This window comes from Oryctolagus cuniculus, chromosome 10 (assembly GCF_051225735.1).
Source record: "Oryctolagus cuniculus isolate XC-2025 breed Fujian yellow rabbit chromosome 10, ASM5122573v1, whole genome shotgun sequence".
NCBI lineage: Eukaryota > Metazoa > Chordata > Mammalia > Lagomorpha > Leporidae > Oryctolagus > Oryctolagus cuniculus.
In genome coordinates this window covers 112,593,618-112,615,599 of record NC_142876.1, presented here as the reverse complement: position 1 = coordinate 112,615,599, position 21,982 = coordinate 112,593,618, and the positions used below count along the sequence as shown (strand labels likewise).

Here is a 21,982-nt window from a genome sequence, read left to right as displayed (position 1 = left end):
AACGAAAATATATTAAAGTCAGTAATTTTGAGATTGGGAAAAAGGATTTGGATAACATGATTTGTTAATAAGCTTTTCATGACTAAACCAATGTTAGTTAATACTATTTTAAAAAATGAACAGAAATACACTTTTGCATCCATGTTTCCACACAACAGGTTTCATGTTGCTTTTCTGTGCCGTGTGTTTCTGCCCCACGGAGGCCTCCAGGAAGTGCCCATGTGGCCACCTTACATGGGATGCAGAGTACGACAACCCAGAGTCGCTTCCTTCATTTTTAGTCCCTGTCACAGTAAGCCCAGAAACCACCGAAGGACGAAGCCCTGAAGCCACCTAAATCAGCACTACAACAGGCGCACATCCTAAGCATACAGTTTGGCATTTTGTTCTTCCTACATTATCATTCATCTTTGTTTCTAGCGCTTGTTTTCCATTATAATCTTAAAGTCTAATGTTCCTTTGAGTGAATTAAGCATTCAAACAGCCATTCTTGTTCTTCAGTGTATCAAAAATACAGAAAAACTGTCTATAATAAATAGAAAAAAATTTCTTCCAATTCATCTACCTGTTAATGCACCTGGGAAGCAGTGGAGGATGGCTCAACTGCTTGGGCCCTGCCACCAATGTGGGAGACTTAGATGGAGTTCAGGCGCCTGGCTTTGGCCTGGTCCAGCCTAAGATGTATTTGTGGAGTAAAACAGTGGATGCAAAACCATTCTGTCTCTCCCCCTCTGTCACTCTGTTCTTCAAATAAATATAAAGAAATCATCTTTTTTTTATTTTTTTTAAATAGGGAAACATTTGGCCTAGCAGTTAAGAGGCTGGTTAAGATAACTGTGTTCTACACCAGAGAGCCAGGTAGAAACCTCTCTGCTCCTGACTCCAGTTTGTTAACGCAGACCCTGGGAGGCTACAGTGATGGCTCAGGTGACTGGGTTCCTGAAACCCACACAGATCTGGATTGAGTTCCTGGCTCTCAGCTTCAGGTCCCAAATCAGGGCACGGCAGGCATTTGGTGAAGCAGTGATGGGAGCTCTCTCCGCCTCTCAAATAAATAAATAAATATTTTTGAAAACATACAGAAAACACTAACTATGGACTTATTTCCTTGGGATACAGCAGTATCTGGGGGATGAAGTGGGGAGATCTTCCCAGACTGCGACTCCTAAGACTGTCACTGCAGCACCCTGCTGATAAGCACTGGCAGAGGGTCACAGACGGCAGGCAGGGTAGCAGTGCCAGCTCTTGCACAAGACCACAGAGCCAAGGGCTCAGGCACAGGGAGACTGATGGCCTCACACGTGACGCGGAGCCCCGCTTCCACAGGTAGCCACTATCCCTTCTGCAGCTCCTCAGGCTCCCCACGAGGAATTTGTTTTTTAAAGATTTATTTATTTATTTGAAAGTCAGAGACCCAGAGGAAGTTCCTAGCTCCTGGCTTCGGATTGGCTCAGCTCCAGCCACTGCTGCTGTTTGGGGAGTTCACTGGCAGATGGAGGATTTCTCTGTCTGTAACTGCCTTTCAAGTGAAATGAATAATAATAATAATAATAATAATAATAATAAAATACCCGATGCCTGCTCAGTGGAGGTGAAGACTATGCTGCTGCTGCACTTGGTCTGAAAGCACAGTGTCTGTGAAGCCATCAAGCCAACAACGTAAATGCAGAGGACAATACTGAAACAGGAATTTATCACATCCAGGCTCACAGAGCACAAGTGGCAGAACTGGAATTATCACTTAGTCACCACACCGTTCTGCAACACCAGCTCCTACCACAAAGACTAATTCGCAGAGGAACACACCTCAGGTTTGGAAACCACTCCTGTCTATACCACCGTTTCCGTTTATACGTTGTATCTGATACAAAGCTACAATGATGGCAGATTATATGAACAAGTATTCAAAGCTCACAAGGCTGAAACCATTAAATCAGTTAATATTCCATAACTCAGTAACTTTTTGAAAACATTTATTTATTTGAAATGCAGAGTAATGGGGAAAGCAAGACGGAGAGAGAGATGGATCCATCTTCCATCCTCTGACTCTGCCCCAAACGGCTGCAACAGTCACGGCTGGGCCAGGCCAACCCAAGAGCCTGGAACTTCACCTGGGTCTCCCACAGTGGTGGCAGGGGCCCAAAGACCTGGGCCATCCTCTGTTGTTTTCCTAGGAGCATCGGGGAGCAGGATCTGAACTGGAGCAGCTGGGACTGGAACCGGCACCCATATGGGATGCTGGTGTCAGGGGTGGGTGGCTCAACACCAATCCCCTGCTTGATGTTTCCAAGCTGCCCATCTAGAACAGTTGGGCCCTACCCAGAAAGTTGACTCTTCCTTTTTCCCTGGACCTTCAAAAAGGTACAAAAAGAAGACAAAAAGCTGCTGATAATCCTATCTACTGGCAGCAGTCAGTATTAGTATCAGGGTATATGTCTTTCGATTTTCCCTCAAATGGTTCAGGTTAGACTGTATATTAACTTTCCACCCTATTTTTCTACATTAAATAAGCATATGGATATTCTCAGTCCTTCCCTTGTTTAGAGTACAGGTGTTGGAGCCGGCGCTGTGGTGCAGTGGGTTAACGCCCTGGCCTGAAGCGCCAGCATCCTATATAGGTGTCAGTTCAAGACCTGGCTGCTCCACTTTCTATCTAGCTCTCTGCTATGGCCTGGGATAGCAGTGGGGGATGGCTCAAGTCCTTGGGGCCCTGCACCCATGTAGGAGACCCAGAGTAGGCTACTGGCTTCAGATCAGCGCAGCTCCAGCCATTATGGCCAATTGGGGAGTAAACCAGTGGAAGGAAGACCTCTCTCTGTCTCTACTAAACTCTGTAACTGTCTTTCAAATAAATAAAATATATTTTTTAAGAGTACAGGTGTCTTCAATTATGAAATAAGCCTATGCATACATGGGTACTTCATAAAGTTTGGAAAATGAAATTAAAAGGTAACTTGGGTGGGGTGGCTGGTGTGGCAGCTGGGACACCACATGTGACACCTGCATCCTACGCCGCAGTGCCTGGGTTCAGTCCCAGCTCCTCAGCTTCTGATCCCGTTTCCTGGTGACGTGCACCCCAGGCGGCAGCAAATGCTGCTTCAAGAACTTGGTCACTGCACCCACGTGGGAGACCTGGATTGAGTTCAGGCTCCTGTCTTTGACCTGGTCCTGTCCTGGCTGTTGTGGGCATTTGAGGAGTGAACCGCAGAAGGGAGATTTCTCTCCATCTCAGTCTTCTGAACAGAACAAAAATCAAAATCATAGATGCTTATTTTTGTGAAAAAATTTTTTTGAAATCCATGAGCAGTTTAAAGAAAGCATCATGGGAACACCGATTTGGGCAGGATTTAAGTAAATTCAAAAGGACCACTGTAGACGTTAGCCAGTTATTGATAAATATCTCTCCATCCTGTTTTCTTCCAAGACTACAGGCTGTGTACCTGACCACAGAAGTCAGTCATTCTGCCCTCAAAACAGACAGAGGTCACAGCGCAGAGGGAGGGAGGCAGGCAACAGCTGCTCATGAGGTTCTGGCCAAGCTCATGGGGAAGCGACCAGAATGCGTTCCAGATCACAAAACGCTACTGCCCTGGTCTTCCAGCTGAACAGAAGGGTCTGCTGTGCACAGAGACTTGCCAATGAAGAATCAAATGAGGGCCTCTACTGTGGAACAGTACAGCCCTCAAAACAATGACCATTACTGAACTTACTGAACATGCTCTGGGCCAGACACTCAAGACTTTACTGAGGCAATAATTTAATTCTCACAACAAAGCCTGTAAGGTAGACGCTAAAAATCCCCATTCAACAGATGAAACAACAGACAAACATACAAACGTGAAGCTGGAGCCTAGAAGTCCTTACAAAAGCTTGCATCTCAGAGGGCCGCACTGTGGCGTAGCTGGCGGTGCCCACAACCCTTGTGGTGCCAGTCTGAGTCCCGGTTGCTCCACTTCTCATCCAGGTCTCTTGCTGTGGGATGGGAAAGCAGAAGATGACCCAAGTGCATGGGCCCTGCACCCATATGGGAGACCTGGAGGAAACTCCTAGCTCCTGGCTTTGGATGGGGGCAAACTCCATGTGTTGCAGCCATTTGGGGAGTGAACCAGTGGATGGAAGACCTCTCTCTCTCTCTCTGCCTCTGCCTGTAACTCTGGCTTTCAAATAAATAAATAAATCTTTAAAAAGAAAACTCAAAAAACAAACCTACATCTCAGCCAATACATTGGGTTTACTGCCACGACCAAAGAGGCACTCTGTGCTTCAAAATAATTCAAAGGCTGAGAGGCAGAAAAGACACAGAAGGACTGGCACCACTGACAGCTGAGGCTGAGCAATGGTGTCTGGGAGTGTAACTCTGTTCCCACTCCTTCCGTACGTATTACAGATTTCTATGGTAACAAATTTAAATGCCATCTATGTATTAATAAAATAACTGGTTAGAAAAATCTAGCAAATACCTTCTAAAAAGGTGTAAATAAAAGATCATGTTATGGTTCTGACAAGCACAGGTAGCTTGGAACTGAACTGGCTAGGTGCTGTCATTTGTTTAAAGATCTGCTCTTGCTCTGACCTTCCTATTTCCATCTTAGGCGGGAATCCAGATTGATCTTTTCTCTCCATTCTCTCTCAGACTGATCTTAGAAGCAGCTACTTTTTTTTTTTTTTTTTTAAAGATTTATTTATTTGACAGGCAGAGCTACAGAGAGGCAGAGAAGGGAGGGAGGGAGAGGGAGAGAGAGAGGAAGAGAGGTCTTCCACCCGCTGGTTCACTCCCCAGATGATAGCAATGGCCAGAGCTGTGCCGATCTGACGCCAGGAGCTTCTTCCAGGTCTCCCACATGGGTGCAGGGACCATAGCACTTGGGCCATCTTCCACTGCTTTCCCAGGCCATTAGCAGAGAGCGCAACTGAAGTGGAGCAGCTGGGACTCGAACTGGTGCCCATATGGGATGCCCGCACTGCAGGCAGTGGCTTTACCTGCTATGCCACAACGCTGGCCCCTGAAGGGAACTCTATTAGTGAATCGTGGTCCTCTAACAGAGTTCCATTTCTACCCAAGTGATTCTATGAGGTTATAAAAAATAATTCTTTGAGATGCTGAAATTTATAGGACTTGAAATACACAGTACATTAATAATGCTTAATGGGGCCAGCGCTGTGATGCAGCAGGTTAACACCCTGGCCTGAAGTGCCAGCATCCCATATGGGTGCCGGTTCGAGACCTGGCTGCTCCACTTCCGATCCAGCTCTCTGCTATGGCCTGGGAAAGCAGCAGCAGATGGCCCAAGTCCTTGGGCCCCTGCACCCGGGTGGGAGACCCAGAAGAAGCTCCTGACTCCTGGCTTCGGATCAGCACAGCTCCAGCCACTGCGACCAACTGGGGAGTGAACCATGGGATGGAAGACCTTTCTGACTCTCTCTGCCTCTCCTCTGTGTAACTCTGACTTTCAAATAAATAAATAAATCTTTTTAAAAAATGCATAACTTGTATGTGATTTTACTTATTTGAAAGTCAGATGCATGCGCGAGAGGGAGAAAGAGAGATAATGAATGCGAATCTCCCATCTGTTCTTGGCCATGGCCAGGGCTGACATCCAGCTGCTCTCTGGAGCTGACCCTTTGCAGACTTGCGCTTTCCCATGTTAGTCCCTTAGCATCTTTACCATGCCTTCTGGGAACTTCTCTGGAGTTTGTTAAGTGACCAATAACAAGTAAAACTTCCTGACCAGTTATTTTTGATATGCTAAATGTTTTCCTTAGGCATTACACCTATAGCTGTCTGGTCTTTCTTTTGAAAATGTTCACTACCAGGGCCCGCGTGTGGGACACACAGAAGAAGCTCCTGGCTTTGGATTGACCCAGCTCCAGCCATTGAGACCATTTGGGGAGTGAACCAGTGGATGGAGGATCTCTCTCTCTGCCTCTCTGTAACTCTGCCTTTCAAATAAACAAACAAATCTTAAAAAAGAAAATGTTCCCTATTTCTGTAGGTGTTATTCTCTCTCTTGCAGCACTGTATTTATCCTGCCCTGTGTCATGATGTCATCTGGCCTACAGACAGCAAACCTTTAGAAGGTAGGTCTGGCCATCTGTTATCTTTGGGATTGCCTTTTGTTTCTGGTGAATGCTGACATTCTCAATTTAGCACAGACATGTAGATTTAAGTCATAAAATCCTAGCACGAATGAGCTTTCCTTTAATTAATGTGGATGTTAAGATGTAACTGAACACAGCTGTATCTTCAGAAACAGATGTGGCTGCCAGATTACCCCATGACTCCTAGTGTTAGAGGACAGGGCACTATGATCAAATTTACCAGAGCTGGTATTTTTCTTAAGCCTTGGAAATCTCCATAAAATACTGCATCAAAGCAGTTGAATGTGAATTTCAGCTAAATGTTCCTTATCGGTCCTTGAGCCTGTTGGCGCAGTAGCTCTTGAACTGTCCAAGGAGCAAACTGCTTCAGCAGGACAAGAAATTCTGTAGGCCTTGTTCAGCCTCAGTACAGGCTCCCTCTTTTGCCAGATTCTACTCCAGATTTGAAACACAGCATCATCCCACCAGTAACATCTCTCTCTGCTTTCACGGAGCTTTTTGTAGACCATCTTTATGTTGAGCCACCTCACACTTAGCATGTCTAAAATCAAGGCAAGCAGCCCGTGCCACAAGGCAGAATTATTGGCGTATGCAGTGTTTGCCCAACCAGCTAGGGCTCAAATGTCAGTTTCTGCCTTTGAATTCCAAGCTTCTACAAAGAAAAGGGAGGTGGTAACTTTTCTGAAGCCGCTCAAACCAGTCATTTGCAGGGCCCAGTTCTGAACTCAGGCAATCAAGCTCCAGAGCTCCTGCTCTTAAAGTTAGATGTTTCTGTAACAGTCATTCTCCAACGCTCAGGTGCTGTTCACTGGGTGTCTGTCTGCCAAACGCTATTTGTAGTTCTGCTTTGTCCTAAAGAAGATGCTTAAGGAACTGGAATCAAAGCTCTCAACGTAGGAAAGCTCAGATCCTCAGAGATGTTACACTGAACACAGGGAAGAACAATGGCCAGAAACTGCCTAGACAAGGTCACTTAAAGCCCACCCTCTACACAGGAGGCACCCACAGCAGTGGGAACGTCACCACAGGTTAAATTCTATCTCCAACACGTCTGCCATGTGAACTTAAATATGCCTGTTTTCATATGAAAATTAGGAACCTTATACAAGTGAATCAGTGTATATATAAGTTCCTAGCCTTCTGTTTGGCACATGAAATATATTAAATGGATGGCGTTTTTATATGAGGGCTTTCCTAACTTAGATGAAAACATGTGCACAACCAAATACTTCTCCACCTTCTAAATGTCTCTCATACTAAATTTATGATTGTTGTTATATCCACCAATTCACTGAAATATGTCTGATGTCCTTGCTACATTTCTAATGTATATATTCCATTCACTCATGTACTACCTAAAATCATGTCATCATGTGATCAGCTGATCATGTGATCAGCAAAGGTATGTTCCATCCTGGGTTAGCAATCACAGTTGTGCAGTCATAGTATAAGAAGATACATGTAAGGAAGCTACATGGAAACCTTTGTGAACCCCTAACACTCTTTTTTTTAAAGATATGTGTGAGGGGTTGGCACTGTGGCATAGTGGGTAAAGCTACCATCTGCAGTGCCAGCATCCCATAGGGGCACTAGTTCAAGGGTTGGCTGCTCCACTTCTGACCCAGCTCTCTGCTGATGCACCTGGGAAAGCAGCAGAAGGTAGCCCAGGTGCTTGGGCCCTGCACCCAAGTGGGGGACCCAGAAGAAGCTCCTAGGTCCTGGCTTTGGATCAGCCTAGTGCTAGCCATTGTGGCCATTTGGGGAGTGAACCAGCGGATGCAAGATCTCTCTCTCTCTCTCTCTCTCTCTCTTTCCTCCTTTCTTTGTAACTCTGCCTTTCAAATAAATTAAAAATAAATCAAAAAACTTCAGCAGTTGCACAGTGGTTAAGACAGTCACCCACACTGGAGTGCCCGAGTTTAAGTCCCAGCTATGGTTCTAGTTCCAGATTCCTGCCAATGTGCAACCCAGGAGGCATCAGGAGACAGCTCAAGTACCCGAGTCCCTGTTACCCAGGTGGAAGACCCAAATGGACATCTAGCTCCTGGCGTCTGCCTCCTGCTTTTGCCTGCAGTTGCTGTGGGCATTTGGGGAATGAATCAACAACTGGAAGATCTCTATCTCTCCAAATGTAAAAATAAATTAAATTTTTTTAATTCCATCAGACCAGAGAATATCCTCTTTAGAATTCTATGCAACTTCATAAAGAATTCACATTTCATTCTCAAGTACACATTCTTTTTTTTTTTTTTTTTTAAGATTTATTTTATTTATTTGAAAGAGTCACAGAGAGAGGTAGCGACAGAGAGAGAGAGGTCTTCCATCTGCTGGTTCACTCCCCAACAGCCGGAACTGCACCTATCTGGAGCAAGAAGCAAGGAGCCAGGAGCCTCTTCCAGGTCTCCCACTTGGGTGCAGGGCCCTCAAGTATGCATTCTTACAAGAACTGTGATGTTGGGGTCTGAGCTGTGGTGCAGCGGGTTAAAGCCTTGGCCTGAAGCGCCGGCATCCCTTGTGGGCGCCAGTTCTGGTCCCAGCTGTGGCCTGGGAAAGCAGTGGAAGGTGCCTGGGTGCCTGGGCCCCTGCACCCACTGTGGGAGATCTGAAAGAAGCTCCTGGCTCCTGGCTTCAGATCAGCTCAGCTCCAGCTGTTGCAGCCATTTGGGGAGTGAACCAGCAGATGGAGGACCTCACTCTGTCTCTGCTTCTCTAACTCTTTCAAATAAATAAAATAAAAACAAACAAAAAAAAACAAACTGTGATGTTCAGAAACAAAGAACAGTGTGAAAAGATAATCTACAAAATGAGAAAATATAATTAAAACATAGGAAATCCCACTCATAGCAAGATAACAATTTAAAAACAGGAAAAAACTTGAATAAACACTTCAAAAGAAGATAAAGAAATGGATTATTACTGAAAAATACTTAACATTAATTATCAGGGAAATGTAAAGTAAAACCTAGCACCTCACATGTGCTACAATGGCTATTACCAAAAAGTTTAACAAGTGTTGGAGCGAATTAAGAAAATGGAATGTTATGGGAAACAGTAGGAAGTTTTTTTTTTTTTTAATTAAAAATAGAAGATACATATAATTCCATGTTCATGGCAGCATTCTTCACTATAGGCATATAATTTTTTTTTTTTTGACAGACAGAGTGGACAGTAAGAGAGAGAGAGACAGAGAGAAAGGTCTTCCTTTGCCGTTGGTTCACCCTCCAATGGCCGCCGCAGCCGGTGCGCTGCAGCCGGCGCACCGCGCTGATCCAATGGCAGAAGCCAGGTGCTTATCCTGGGGTGCAGGGCCCAAGCACTTGGGCCATCCTCCACTGCACTCCCTGGCCACAGCAGAGAGCTGGCCTGGAAGAGGGGCAACCGGGACAGAATCCGGCACCCCGACCAGGACTAGAACTTGGTGTGCTGGCGCTGCAAGGCGGAGGATTAGCCTATTGAGCCGCGGCGCCAGCCTAGGCATATAATTAACCTACCTATCCATCAGTGGATGAATGAATAAATAAAATATGGAACATCGTCACAATGGAATACTATTCAGCCTTTAGGAAGAAGGAAATCCTACCATTTGCAACAACACGGATAAACCTGGAGGGCAGGCACCCAAGGACAATGATCTCACATAAATGTGGAAGCTAAAGAAGTGAAAGTCATTTACGCAGGCATCCCAAGAGACGGCTTAACCACTGCATAGGACACTGCCTCCCACAGCCCTTTAAAGACTACCACCGCTCAGATCTGTCCACTGGGTTGCCATACCTGACATTCCCTTCTACCTTATCCTGCCTTTCCACATGTTTTCAACCCTCAGCTCCTAGGAGAATCTCTGTTGAACTACAAGACTCAAACCCAGCAGCTTCTGATTAAACTAGCAGTAAGCCTCTGGGCTGAGCGGACATCAGTTCAGAACAGGGGCTGAGCTACTTAGATTTTAAATCAAATCTAAATGGCAACACTCAGTGTGGTGACATGGTGTTTGGTACCAGGCATGAAGCTATGCAGCAAGAGAGGGTTATCAGGGCAAGCCAGACCCAAATGTTCATCAAAAGAAAAAGAGAGCCATTTCAGACCCCCATGATAATGACACGCTGTGTAGACTGACAAATGTGGAAAAATCAGAACCCTTATATGCTGCTGGTAGGAATGTAAAATGTTACTGTCATTCAACATTCTGGCAGTGCCTCAAAAAGTTAAACATATGACACACCAATCCAATTAGTATGTTTACACATGAGAAGGGGACTGAAACGTTTGTTCACACAAAAAACTGGCACACCAAGACTCACAGCAGCATTATTCATAATAGCCACAAAGTGGAAAAAATCCAGTGTCCGCCAATGTATGACTGGAGAAGAAGCTATGAGGAAACAGCATAATCTGCGCAGGTACAGGACTAAAGAGGCTGAAAAGGGGAGAGCAGTAACAAATTCTAGATGTTCCACAGGACGGACAACCCCCTCGCCTCCCGTTAGCTGTACTGAAATCCATTTCCCAAGATTTCCTCATTCCTCTCCCCACCCAAGGCAACGTGAATGCTGAGCAGCACAGGGGACAGCCTGGACCACACCCACCTCTGCCCTGTAAGAGCTTCGCTAGCGCACCACTCTCTCAGTGCTGGCAGATCTGTCCCTCCCAGTGTCGCGGGTTCTCTACTTCTCACTCTGTCGGTGACACTATTTGAACTGGAATGACCTTCCTTCCCTTCCTCATGCATCATCTCTGCTCATATACTTAACAATCTTTCTCAGCCCTATTCAAGTAACACCTCTTAAAATGAACAAATACCCTGAGTCTTTAGTTGGTCCCTTAGTCCCTTTGGGTTGCCATAACAACATACCTTACTTACTGTAAACTATAAACAAAAGAGATTTATTGCTCACAGTTCTGGAGGGTAAAAGTCAGGCTCAAGGTGCCAGCAGAGTCTGGGTCTGGTGAGGGCCATGCCTCACAGACAGGGCAAGGCAGCTCCCTTCCACTTCCTCCCTAAGTATATGAATCCCACTCATCAAGGCAGAGTCCTCAAGACTTACACACTCCCCTAAGGCACTATCTACTACCACATGGTATTAGGGTCCACTAATATCCACTAGGGGATACAGCTCCTCTATACAAGCATAAATAAAAATCAAGGGCAGGCATTTGGCTTAGCAGCTAAAACACAGGTTAGGACACCCACATCCCATATCAGAGTAACCGGGTTCAAGTTCCGGTTCTGCTCCTGATTCTAGCCTTTTGCTAAGCCACATTTCTCTCTAAAACTCTTTCAAATAAATAAATCTTAATAAAAGACTTATTTGAAAGGCAGAGCAGGGAGAAGGACGGTAAGAGAGAGAGGAAGGCAGGGAGGGAGAGACGGAGAGAGCACACGAAATAGATCATCCATCTGTTGGTTCACTCCTCAAATGGCTTCAATAGTCAGGTCTGGGCCAGGCTGAAGCCAGGACCCAGGAATTCCATCCTGGTCTCCCATATGGGTACCAGGGACCAAAGCACTTGGGCCATCTTCCACTGCTTTCCAAGAAATTGGAAGGAAATTGGTCTGGGGCTGGCCTCTGCCTGTGGTGCCTGCCGAGTCCAAGCTACTCCATTTCTGATCCAGAAATGGTGGCCTCAGGAAGCAGTGGAAGATGGCCCAAGTGCTTGGGGCCCTGCAACCACATGGGAGACCCAGAAGAAGCTCCTGGATCCTGGCTTTGGATCATCCCAGCTCCAGCTGTTGCAGCCATTTGGGGAATGAACCAGTGGATGGAAGATCTCTCAGTTTCTGTCTCCTTCTCTATAATTCTGCCTTGCAAATAAAATAAATTTTTTAAAAACAGCGAGAGAGGCTGGTGCCGCAGCTCACTTGGCTAATCCTCCACCTGTGGCGCCAGCACCCCGGGGTTCTAGTCCTGGTTGGGGCGCTAGATTCTGTCCCGGTCTTCCTTCCATTGGTTCACCCCCCAGATGGCTGCTACAGCCAGCGTGCTGCGCTGACCTGAAGCCAGAAGCCAGAAGCCAGGTGCTTTTTCTTGCTCTCCCACGTGGGTGCAGGCGCCCGAGCACTTGGGCCATCCTCCACTGCCCTCCTGGGCCACAGCAGAGAGCTGGACTGGAAGAGGAGCAACCAGGACTAGAACCTGGTGCCCATATGCGATGCTGGTGCCGCAGGCGGAGGATTAACCAAGTGAGTCACAGCGCCAGCCCCTGGTCCCTTTTCTTAACCATTTTATAGTGTACAATTCACTGGCATTAAGTAGCACGAGATGTATTTTTATTCTACAACAAATTTAAATGTTTACTTTAAGGTAACTCACAAAACAAAGGTCTGAGTAGTGCCAAGTCCCGAAAGGACCCTGCGAAGGCAGAGGCTGCCCCTGTCCTGCATGGGAGGCACACCAACACCATCCGCTGACCGGGGTGACGCCACAGGGCAGCGGGCACAGACACAAAGGAAAACACTAAATGCCCCTGCCTCTCAGCAATGCCTAAAACAGACCATCAAGTTAGTAACCAAATTCTATACAAATAGTTCATGTTCTGATAATTTTACTGTAACGCCAACTATTTTTAATAGTTAACAGCTGTTGCTGTAGTGTATACATGCCTTACATTTTCAGAGAAAGAATCCATTTTATAGAACTCAGTATTAAAGACCTAAATAAAGGACTCCTAGCTTTGAGGTCATGCCAATTTGGGGAGAGAGTCCTTGATCTGTAAGACCTACTCAAGGATGATGATCTTAGAATTATAACAGATTAATTTTAAGCACCTACACTGGGCCAACCATTAGAGATGTGAAGAGAGCAACCACAGTGTTCTGCCTGCTTCAAGTTAGGCATAATGAGACACTGGATAAGCAGATGAGAAGATGAAGACAGACATGAAACTTTTGACATTTTGAGACATTCGAAACTTTAAAATAATCAGATTGTATTACTCTGCAATCAATGGAGACTTTTAACACAAAGAAAGGGGTTGAAGGTGACCAGGCATCTAACCCACCCTAGAAACTGCTTTCCAAAAAAAGAGGACGTCTACATGCTGCATCTTCAACCAGCACAGAGACGTCTCCTGAGGAATGAAAAGTCTGAATTCTAATGTTTAAGATTTAAGATTTAAGCACAAGGTAAGAAACCTCAGAAACATCTGTGTTTACGTGTTATACATTCACTTAGGTAACGCATTACTGGAGGCTGGCAAATTATGACCCTGGGATTCTCTACAGGCTCTTTACACAGGGCAGCCATTTTACACAGTGCTGAAGACACCGCCTGGGACACCCACAGCCTGTCCTGGGTAGCTGGCTTCAGGACCTTTCTCTTGATTATGTGCAGCAGAACATGGTGGCTAAGACAGTCAGGTCTCCATAAAGAAAGCCTTATAAACAATCCAACCCTGTACATAGAGCCACACCTTTTGTGCCATCACTGTGGTGCTGGCATTAGACAATGACATGATTTGCCGGGCTCCCTCTGAAGTAGGCAGGCATACAGGTTAAAATTGATCAGATTTGTGAACTGGAAGACCACGCCTTCGCCACGCCCCTGTGTGACCTCATGCCCCTACCTGGCCACACCAGGGTGCCCACCAGCCAATCAGGTTAATTAACCACTCCCCTTTGGAAGTGGGTTAAAAGCTGGGACATGGTGTGGCCTGGCCTGCTCTTTTTCCCTGGCCTCTTGCTAGGAGGGGGCTTTGCTGTAGCCCCTCACCTCCACGGCGCATTCGGGCCATGTGCTCCAGGCTTCCTGGGCCAGATACAGGCCTAGATGCTCTTCCATGTGGCTGGTTCCTGGCACTGGGTATGAACCCCTATTCACCTCTCTCTCTTAAATAAAGCTCTCACTCTCCTATGCATCTTTCTCACTAAATAAAAGCTTAAAACGTACCATGCTGCCTCGTTTATCTGTGCCGGTATTTAGAATTCTTCTCTAAATATTAGAGAAGAATTAATTAGAACCCTTTTGGGCTTATTAATATTGGGGATTTAGTAATACGCCCGTGGTGAAATTGTAAGGCACCCTAAATTCCGGTAACGCATGTGGCACCCCGGGTAGCATTTCTAGGGAACTTTAAGGGGCCACATTTTAGTGTAAATTTTAGGGGGTCTTCTCCGATTTCACCTCTACAAAGAGGACTAGGCCAGAGAAAACTTCATGATTATAACTAAGTCAGGCTAACCTATAGGCTGCAGTATTGATCTGAAGGTCTCCTTAGCCAAAAACCTTTCATGTCCACATTTCTCCTGTTATGGCAGCTAGACCCACTACTTCACTTCCACACAAAGTCTTCATTAACAAAAGATAAATGTTAGATAAATGAACTGACTTTTCTGCCTATTTGAGTACATCTGGGTACTCACAAACCAGATACTCTAACGGGTAGGAAGTAGAATTAGAGAGAGACAGAGAGAGAGATATATTCAAAGATCAATACAAGGATGCTGATGGACAAACCCTTGTTAGGTAGGAAGACAGATATGAGCTCCTGTGTGTGTGACAAAGGCCTAAAGAGAAGACGTCTATGTCCAGCATCAGCATCTGCATCTGCATCTCAAAGTCATCCCGACAATGTTTCAGGGGCAGCCCAGTATTCGTATCCTGCCCTGCCCCCTTCTACCTGATAACCTGCCAGGTGTGTGTGTGGGGGGGGGGGGGGTCCCGCCCTTTCTGCCTGACAAATCTTCCACAATCTCCCAGATGCAGCCCAGTATCTGCATTTCAAACACCCTGCTCTGGGGGTCTTGCTCACCCTTCCTCTAAACTCAGGATGGAGCCAGCTAGCCTTCCTCCTGTCTGGTACCTTCAGGGGAAAACTCAGATAGGAGCTTCTTAAAATTTACATCCATAAAATCCTTTGTTTCGGGAGGAGATGTGTCAAGACAAAGACCCATCTCCTTAACACCCCCGCCCCCCAAACCAGACTGCAGACTGCGTGCTCAGCCCTGTGCCTCTCTGCTGAGCCGCCCACCTGGCCTGGTCAGGTGTAATCTCTCCACTCAACCATGTAGCCTTGCTCCCCACCCCCCAAGTCCAAGCGACTGGGCGCTCTCTCAGGCTCTGTCTGGAGAGGTGCCCATCCGTCCTTACGGATGTCCCTTCCCTAATAAACCTTGCTATTTTGCTTTCCACTGCTCTCTGTCTCACGCCTGAATTCTTTCTTGCGTGAAGACAAGAACCCTGCCATTCACCAGTAACACCCTTTCAGAAACTTTTTTAAAATAAAATCTGTTTATTTAAAAGGCAGAGTTACAGAGGGAAAGTAAGGGGAGGGGGGGAAAAAGAGAGAGAATTATCTTCCATCTGGTGGTTCACTCCCCAAATGGCTGCGATGGCCAGAGGTGGGCGAGGCTGATGCCAGGAGCTTCTTCTGGGTCTCCCATGTGCGCGCATGGGCCCAAGCACTTGGGCCATCATCTGCTGCTTTCCCTGGCACATTAGCAGGAAGCTAGATCGGAAGTAGAGCAGCTGGGACTTGAATCAGCACCCATATGGGATGCCGGGGTCACAGGTGGCAGCTTTACTGGCTACACCATAATGCCAGCCCCAAAACACTGACTCTTAACTAATGCTGAATGTATTAAGGCTCCCCAGAGAAACAGAACAGGTGATTTTATGTAAGTGGTTTTAAAAATACACTTATTTATGTGAAAGAGAGCTCCCACCTAGGGGTTCACTCCCCACATACTCACAACAGCTGGGGCTTAGAAGGCCTAAAGCCAGGAGCTTGGAACTCAATCTGTGTCTCCCATGGGGGCGACAGGATTCCATCAGGCTACTCCTCCTCCCAAGGTGCACACTGAGAGTAAGGTGGGGTCTGTGTCTCCCATGGGGGCGACAGGATTCCATCAGGCTACTGCCTCCTCCCAAGGTGCACACTGAAGAGTAAGGTGGGGTCTGGATCACAGCCAGGATCAAACCCAGGTGCTCCAGTGTGGGGTGCTGGTGTCCCAAGCAGAGTCAGCCACTAGTCCAAATACCCGTCTGTTAGCGACTTTATCACAAGGAATTTACCCAAGTGACTATCCAGGCAGAGCGGTCCCACGATCTGCTGTCCAAAGTCTGACAGCCAGAAGAAGCAGCAGTGCGAGTTCCAGTACAAGTTCAGAGTCCAAAGGCAAGAGAACACTGATGCTTCAGCTCAGACTATCAGGAAAAAAACATGAATTGTTTCTTGCTCAACCTTTTCGCTGTCCAGGTCTCCACTGCACAAGGCCTGCTCACTTGAGGAAGAGCAAGCGCCCATCTTGAAACCAAGACCCCACTCGTGTGAATGTAGATGCCAGATACCATTAAGATCCTGGTCCTAGTCCCTCAGCCTCCCGACCTTACCTTAAATTCCCTTGCCCTGCCCCTGTGATTGCAAACAAAGCTGTTACCCAGACTAGCTCACAGAACCGAGGAGCGGCAGGCTCTCTTCAAAAGGGCTCCTTATCAGCGGACTCCTGAGATCATTATGTCTCCTGCAGATTACTTTTTTTAAAGGCAGAGTTACATAGAGACAGAGATAGATACATAGATAGATTTCTTCCATCTGCTGGTTCACGTCCCAAATGGCCACAATGGCCAGGGGTGGGCCGGGGGGAGCCAGGAGCCTGGAGCTTCTTCCAGGTCTCCCACCTGTGTGGGTGTGTTAGGAGGAAGTTGGAAATCAGCCTGTGCCTGTGAGAGGGGCCTGAAAAGAATGAAGTTATCTGCAGAAGCCCAGAAGCATACCAGGGAAGCAGCCCAGTATTTTGCACTACAAAGCCCTGCCTCCGCTCCAGTAACTTCACAGGTGGTCTCAGCCTTCCCCTCCAAGGAAAGCTCCCCAGGAGAACCCTCTCTCCTCAGTACCAAGCTGATTGCCTCGGCTGATAACACTGGGCAGCAAAACCTTCCAAACCTTCCCCCAAGGGGAAGCTCCTCTGGTGGCACCAGAGGGCGACCCAGTCTGATGGCACTAAGTAGTGAAACTCTGGGAGGAATTTTACCTAATTCACACTCAGCAAACTTTTTGTCCTGGAGGAGGATGAGGACGGGAATGAAAAACGGCAGGAAGAACTGGACCCCTTTCCCTCATAAGCCCTGGTCTGAATATAGCTCAGCTCTCAGTTCTTTCCTGAAACACTCACAGCCTGTGAGGTGTACTCTCTCCATCAAAATGTTAGGGAAGAAGTTAGAAATTAGCCTATGTGTGTGTGAGGGAGGCCTGCGGACACAGACATCTACAAAAGCCCAACATCTGTACTTCAAAGTCCTGCCCAGACTCTGAAAACCTTCAAGGTGGTCCCAAACTTTCCCCCACGGGAAAGCGCTCTCCTGAGCACCAAATGGGCTACCTGGCCTGATAAACATCCTTCCTCCAAGGCAGGCACCCTAGGGGGAAGCCCCTCGGGCAACAGCCAGCAAGACTCCCCCTGTCTGATAACAAACTTGGGAAGAAATTCTTCATATTACCCTTTGTCCTGGAGGAGGAGGAGGGGAAGGACCCTTTTCCCTTCTAAGCCCGTGTCTAAACAGAGGCTGCACTCAAGCTCTCGGCGCTCTGCTGAGCCCCCGCCCTGCAAGGTGTACTCTCTCCATCCAACCATGTAACCTTGCTTTCCCGCAGTGACTGGGCACTCTCTCTCTGTCTCTTCCATTCTGACGGATGCCCTGTCCCCAATAAAACCGTGCTACTTTGCTCTGTCTCATGCCTGAATTCTTTCTTGCACGAACACAAGACCCCCAGGACTTCTCTGTGGTGACAGAACCATGCGATCTTCTCTCCCCAGACGGAGTCACTGGGTGCTCTCTCTCAGATCCTACCTGGAGAGGCGCCCACTGTTCTGACAGATGCCCTATCCCACTAAACCTTGCCACTCTGCTCACCACTCCTCTGTCGCACATCTGAATTCTTTCTTGCGTGAGGACAACAACTATCCCGCCTACCTCCAGCAACAGGTGAAGGAGATCATGCACTTGTGAGGTAAGCAGGCACGCAGGGTAAAATTGATTAGGTTTATGAGCTGTGACACCACGCCTTCACCACGCCCCTGTGTGACCTCATGCTCCTACCTGGCCACACCTGAGCACCCACTGGCCTTCAGGTTAATTAACCACTCCCCTTTGAAGTGGATTAAAAGCCCACCCCTTTTTTTGTTTGGCTTTTTGCCAGTACAGGAGCGTGGCCCATGCTTCCTGGCCTAGATGCTCCTCCACATGGCTGGTTGCTGGTACTTGGTATGAATCCGGATATATCCCTCTCTTTTAGATAAAGCCCTCACTCCCCTATGCATTTCTCTCACTGAATAAAAGCTTAAAAATGTACCAAGCTGCCTTGTTCATTTATGACGATATTCAAAATTCTTCTCCGAATATTAATAAGAACCCACACAGGCTTATTAATACTGGGAATTTATTAATAAGCACATGGTGATATCATATGGCACCCCAAATTCCAGTTTCACTTGGGCCATCTTCTGCTTTCCCAGGCATATTAGCAGGGAGGTAGATCAGAAGTTGAGCAGCAGGGACTCGAACCAGTGCCCATATGGGATGCCCGCATCTCAGGTGGAGGTTTAACCTCCTACACCACAGCGCTGGCCCCTATAGCTAACATCTTGATGTCCAGTTTTGTCTTCAGGGATCTTTTCAGCAACCCAGGGTCATGAGCAACAAGTAACCAGCACCTGCATACAACCCCTAGACTGATGGGAACCCACTCTGCAATCAAAACCCCCCTAAAGGACATGATCCAGCCAATCAAAGGAGAGCTACAGCACGCACACCAACCAGGGACTTCAACATGAATCCAGTATGCTCCCCTCAACCCCAACTTCAATCTATAACAAGTTTTACTTCTTTTTTTTTTTTTTTTTTTTTTTTTTTTGACAGGCAGAGTGGACAGTGAGAGAGAGAGAGACAGAGAGAAAGGTCTTCCTTTGCCATTGGTTCACCCTCCAATGGCCGCCGTGGCTGGCGTGCTACGGCCAGCGCACCACGCTGATCCCGATGGCAGGAGCCAGGTACTTCTCCTGGTCTCCCATGGGGTGCAGGGCCCAAGCACTTGGGCCATCCTCCACTGCACTCCTGGGCCACAGCAGAGAGCTGGCCTGGAAGAGGGGTAACCAGGAAAGAATCTGGCGCCCCGACCGGGACTAGAACCCGGTGTGCCGGCGCCGCTAGGCGGAGGATTAGCCCGTTGAGCCGCGGCGCCGGCCCAACAAGTTTTACTTCTAATCCTTTGAGGAACCCAAGAATTAACTGATAGCTGATGGAACAAAGACATAAGCCTCAGCCATTCTCCAGAAGAGAGATAATATTGGAATTTATTCCTTGCCCTTGCATCTCAATTCGGTCTTATACTTCATTGTCTTTGTACCTCACCCCCACATTCTTCCCTATGAGACCCAGTGGCCACATGAAAGACTTAGTGTGTAGGAATTCACCTCTACCTGTAGCCCTCCACCCCCACCCTCCTGCAGACTTATTTTCTCTGAATAAATTCGGTCTGGCTATAGATTCCTATTCTGCCTCCTCTCTGTTGTATGCCTCTTTTCCCAACATTTTGGTGTCCTGTTTGAGAAGGCACCAATCTGCACTCTTTTCCTAACAATAGCTACCTGGGTTTTTGCTCTGTGCTTTGCAGTAATTATCTACTTTCTTTCACCAGCCCGCTGTCAGGAATTGACTTGCTGCACCAGGTGAATGGACCTAGTTTTGGGGGTGTTCCATAACGAGCTCATCAAAAACACCGTCACCCACACAGCCAGAGAATAATGTTTAACCAAATTATCTGGACATCTGAGGCATAGTCAAAGTTGACACAAAAATCAGTCGACACATAGGGACAGATATGAAAACCTAACAGAAGTCAGCTGAGGCTTCAGGTAACACAGGGTACTGTGATGCACAAGCACAAACATGAAAACCAAGTGCTGAAGCCATGCCCCTACTTCTGATGCCTTTGATGTAGACTTTATCCCACCCCAGTACCTCTCGGTCAACTTGCAGTTCCTCTGTAAAAGAGAAACACTCGCAAATTAAGGGAGTGACGCAAGGGTAAAGACAAGCCAAGACCCTGAATCAAGACTCAAATTGCTCCTATAGTTAACATCTAAAAGCAGCCTCTATTCTGAGAGCTTTGCAGAACGCACAGGCCCTGGTCAAAGGTAATACCAATCTAATCATAGACCTAGACAGAATGGAGCCCACTTTTACTATTATCAGAGACCAAGCAAAGAAAAGCCACACTCCAGGTAATCAACCAGAGGCCCACAGGAGCTCAACATGCACTGGCGAACCCCCACTTTAACCTGTAAGATTTACTGCCTGTAACCCCTCCGGAGTTTGCAGAGTGAGACAGAACTGCCTGACTTCTTGCTCTGTGCATTGCAAATAGACTCCTAATCCTTTCCACCATCCCAGCGTCAATGACCTGCTGGTGTGGGCCAAGCACATGCTGTCTGAGGTTCTACAGCAGTTCCTCCAACTGATGTGGGGGGACCAGACAAGAACATTAGGTATAATAGCCGAGCTGGAATTTCTGCCAGTCCTACATTGTAGCTCTATCACCTTATGTGTCAATTTAATATGCCCACCTTCCTAGAATATCCCTGTGTCTCCTCTGGGACCAGGAAGGAGATGCCACGATGGCCATGTGGATGGATGGAAGCTACACTCCATGTGGAGGTGCCGTGAAAATCCCAGACAGCTTCATGCACACTAACCTCCGCCTCCACCCTACTCTGTATGTTCAGTTTTTAAGTCCCCACCCTAAATCTCACCAAAGAGGCTGATAATATGGAAGGGTCCCTTCTGCTCCTGACCATGCTTAAGGATCCCTCTACTGCCTCCTTCCCCCTCCTCTCCACACAGGCAGCCCTCTGGTCACTCGTGAGGAGTACTGCTCCATGTGGGGTGGCTCATACTCACAAATCAATGTATATTCATTCTGTTTTAAATAAATCCTGTCCTCACTGTGCACTGTATTGATGCCTCTGTTTTTTTTTTTTTGTTTTTTTTTTTTTTTTTAATTTTTTTTGACAGGCAGAGTGGACAGTGAGAGAGACAGAGAGAAAGGTCTTCCTTTGCCGTTGGTTCACCCTCCAATGGCCGCCGCGGCCGGTGCGCTGCAGCCGGCGCACCGCGCTGATCCAATGGCAGGAGCCAGGTGCTTCTCCTGGTCTCCCATGGGGTGCAGGGCCCAAGCACTTGGGCCATCCTCCACTGCACTCCCTGGCCACAGCAGAGAGCTGGCCTGGAAGAGGGGCAACCGGGACAGAATCCGGCGCCCCGACCTTTAGGATTCTTCAAAGGATTTACCTGAACTCACTCTGTCTCTCCCCCTCTCTAGAACTCATCTTATTTGCAAGAATGACATAGATACATCTTCCATTCACTGTTTCACTCACTTAATGCCCACAACAGCTAGGACTGGCCAGGAGGGGCCAGAAGCTCAGAACTCAATCTGGTTGGACCACAGTCTGCAAAGATCTACACACACAGGAGGGGTAGGTTCTGAGATCTATGGCACAGCAGGGAGCTCCTAGTCTTTATTATATTAATGTATCTTTCAAAAGAGCTCAGAGTCCATTGTCAGTGTAGAACAAGGAGACCCAGAAGTCCACGGGCCCTGGCATCATGGTGTGCACGATCAGCCCGATGTGAACCTAAACAGCTGTAGAAGGGAGCAGGGAGTCCAGACTCCTGTGTATTGGGCATGCCCAGTCAGAGGCCTTGGTTCTGCAGAGGACAGAAGTGGGCCAAGTACCTGGGGGTGCCCCTCTGGGAGGCATTCAGGTCAACAGGACACCTGGAAGCACCCTAGCCTTCCAAAGACTCCTGTGCAAGAGCATGGGGTGAGCTGAAAGGAAGGCTGGAGGCCACCTGGAGTGCACGGTCCTCTGGCCCCCACCTGGGGA

The 21,982-nt window shown here is 47.5% G+C and overlaps 1 protein-coding gene and 1 long non-coding RNA gene across 4 annotated transcripts in view; one reads left to right on the top strand and one right to left on the bottom strand.

Annotated features, from left to right (window-relative positions):
• The window catches only part of LOC103349171 (uncharacterized), a 60,823-nt gene extending 39,415 nt beyond the window's left edge, over nucleotides 1–21,408 (top strand). Inside the window, exons 4-5 of one of the 3 annotated variants that reach the window (XR_007921682.3) lie at nucleotides 6,015–6,078; nucleotides 8,042–21,408. This is a non-coding gene — a long non-coding RNA (uncharacterized LOC103349171). Of the gene's footprint in view, nucleotides 1–158; nucleotides 4,206–5,814; nucleotides 5,834–6,014; nucleotides 6,079–8,041 lie in introns of those variants that run through there. The other 2 variants (XR_016215044.1, XR_007921680.3) reach the window with 2 other exon arrangements.
• The window catches only part of RAB7A (RAB7A, member RAS oncogene family), a 72,664-nt gene that overhangs the window by 21,525 nt on the left and 29,157 nt on the right, over nucleotides 1–21,982 (bottom strand). The gene's annotated exons all lie outside the window — the stretch shown is intronic.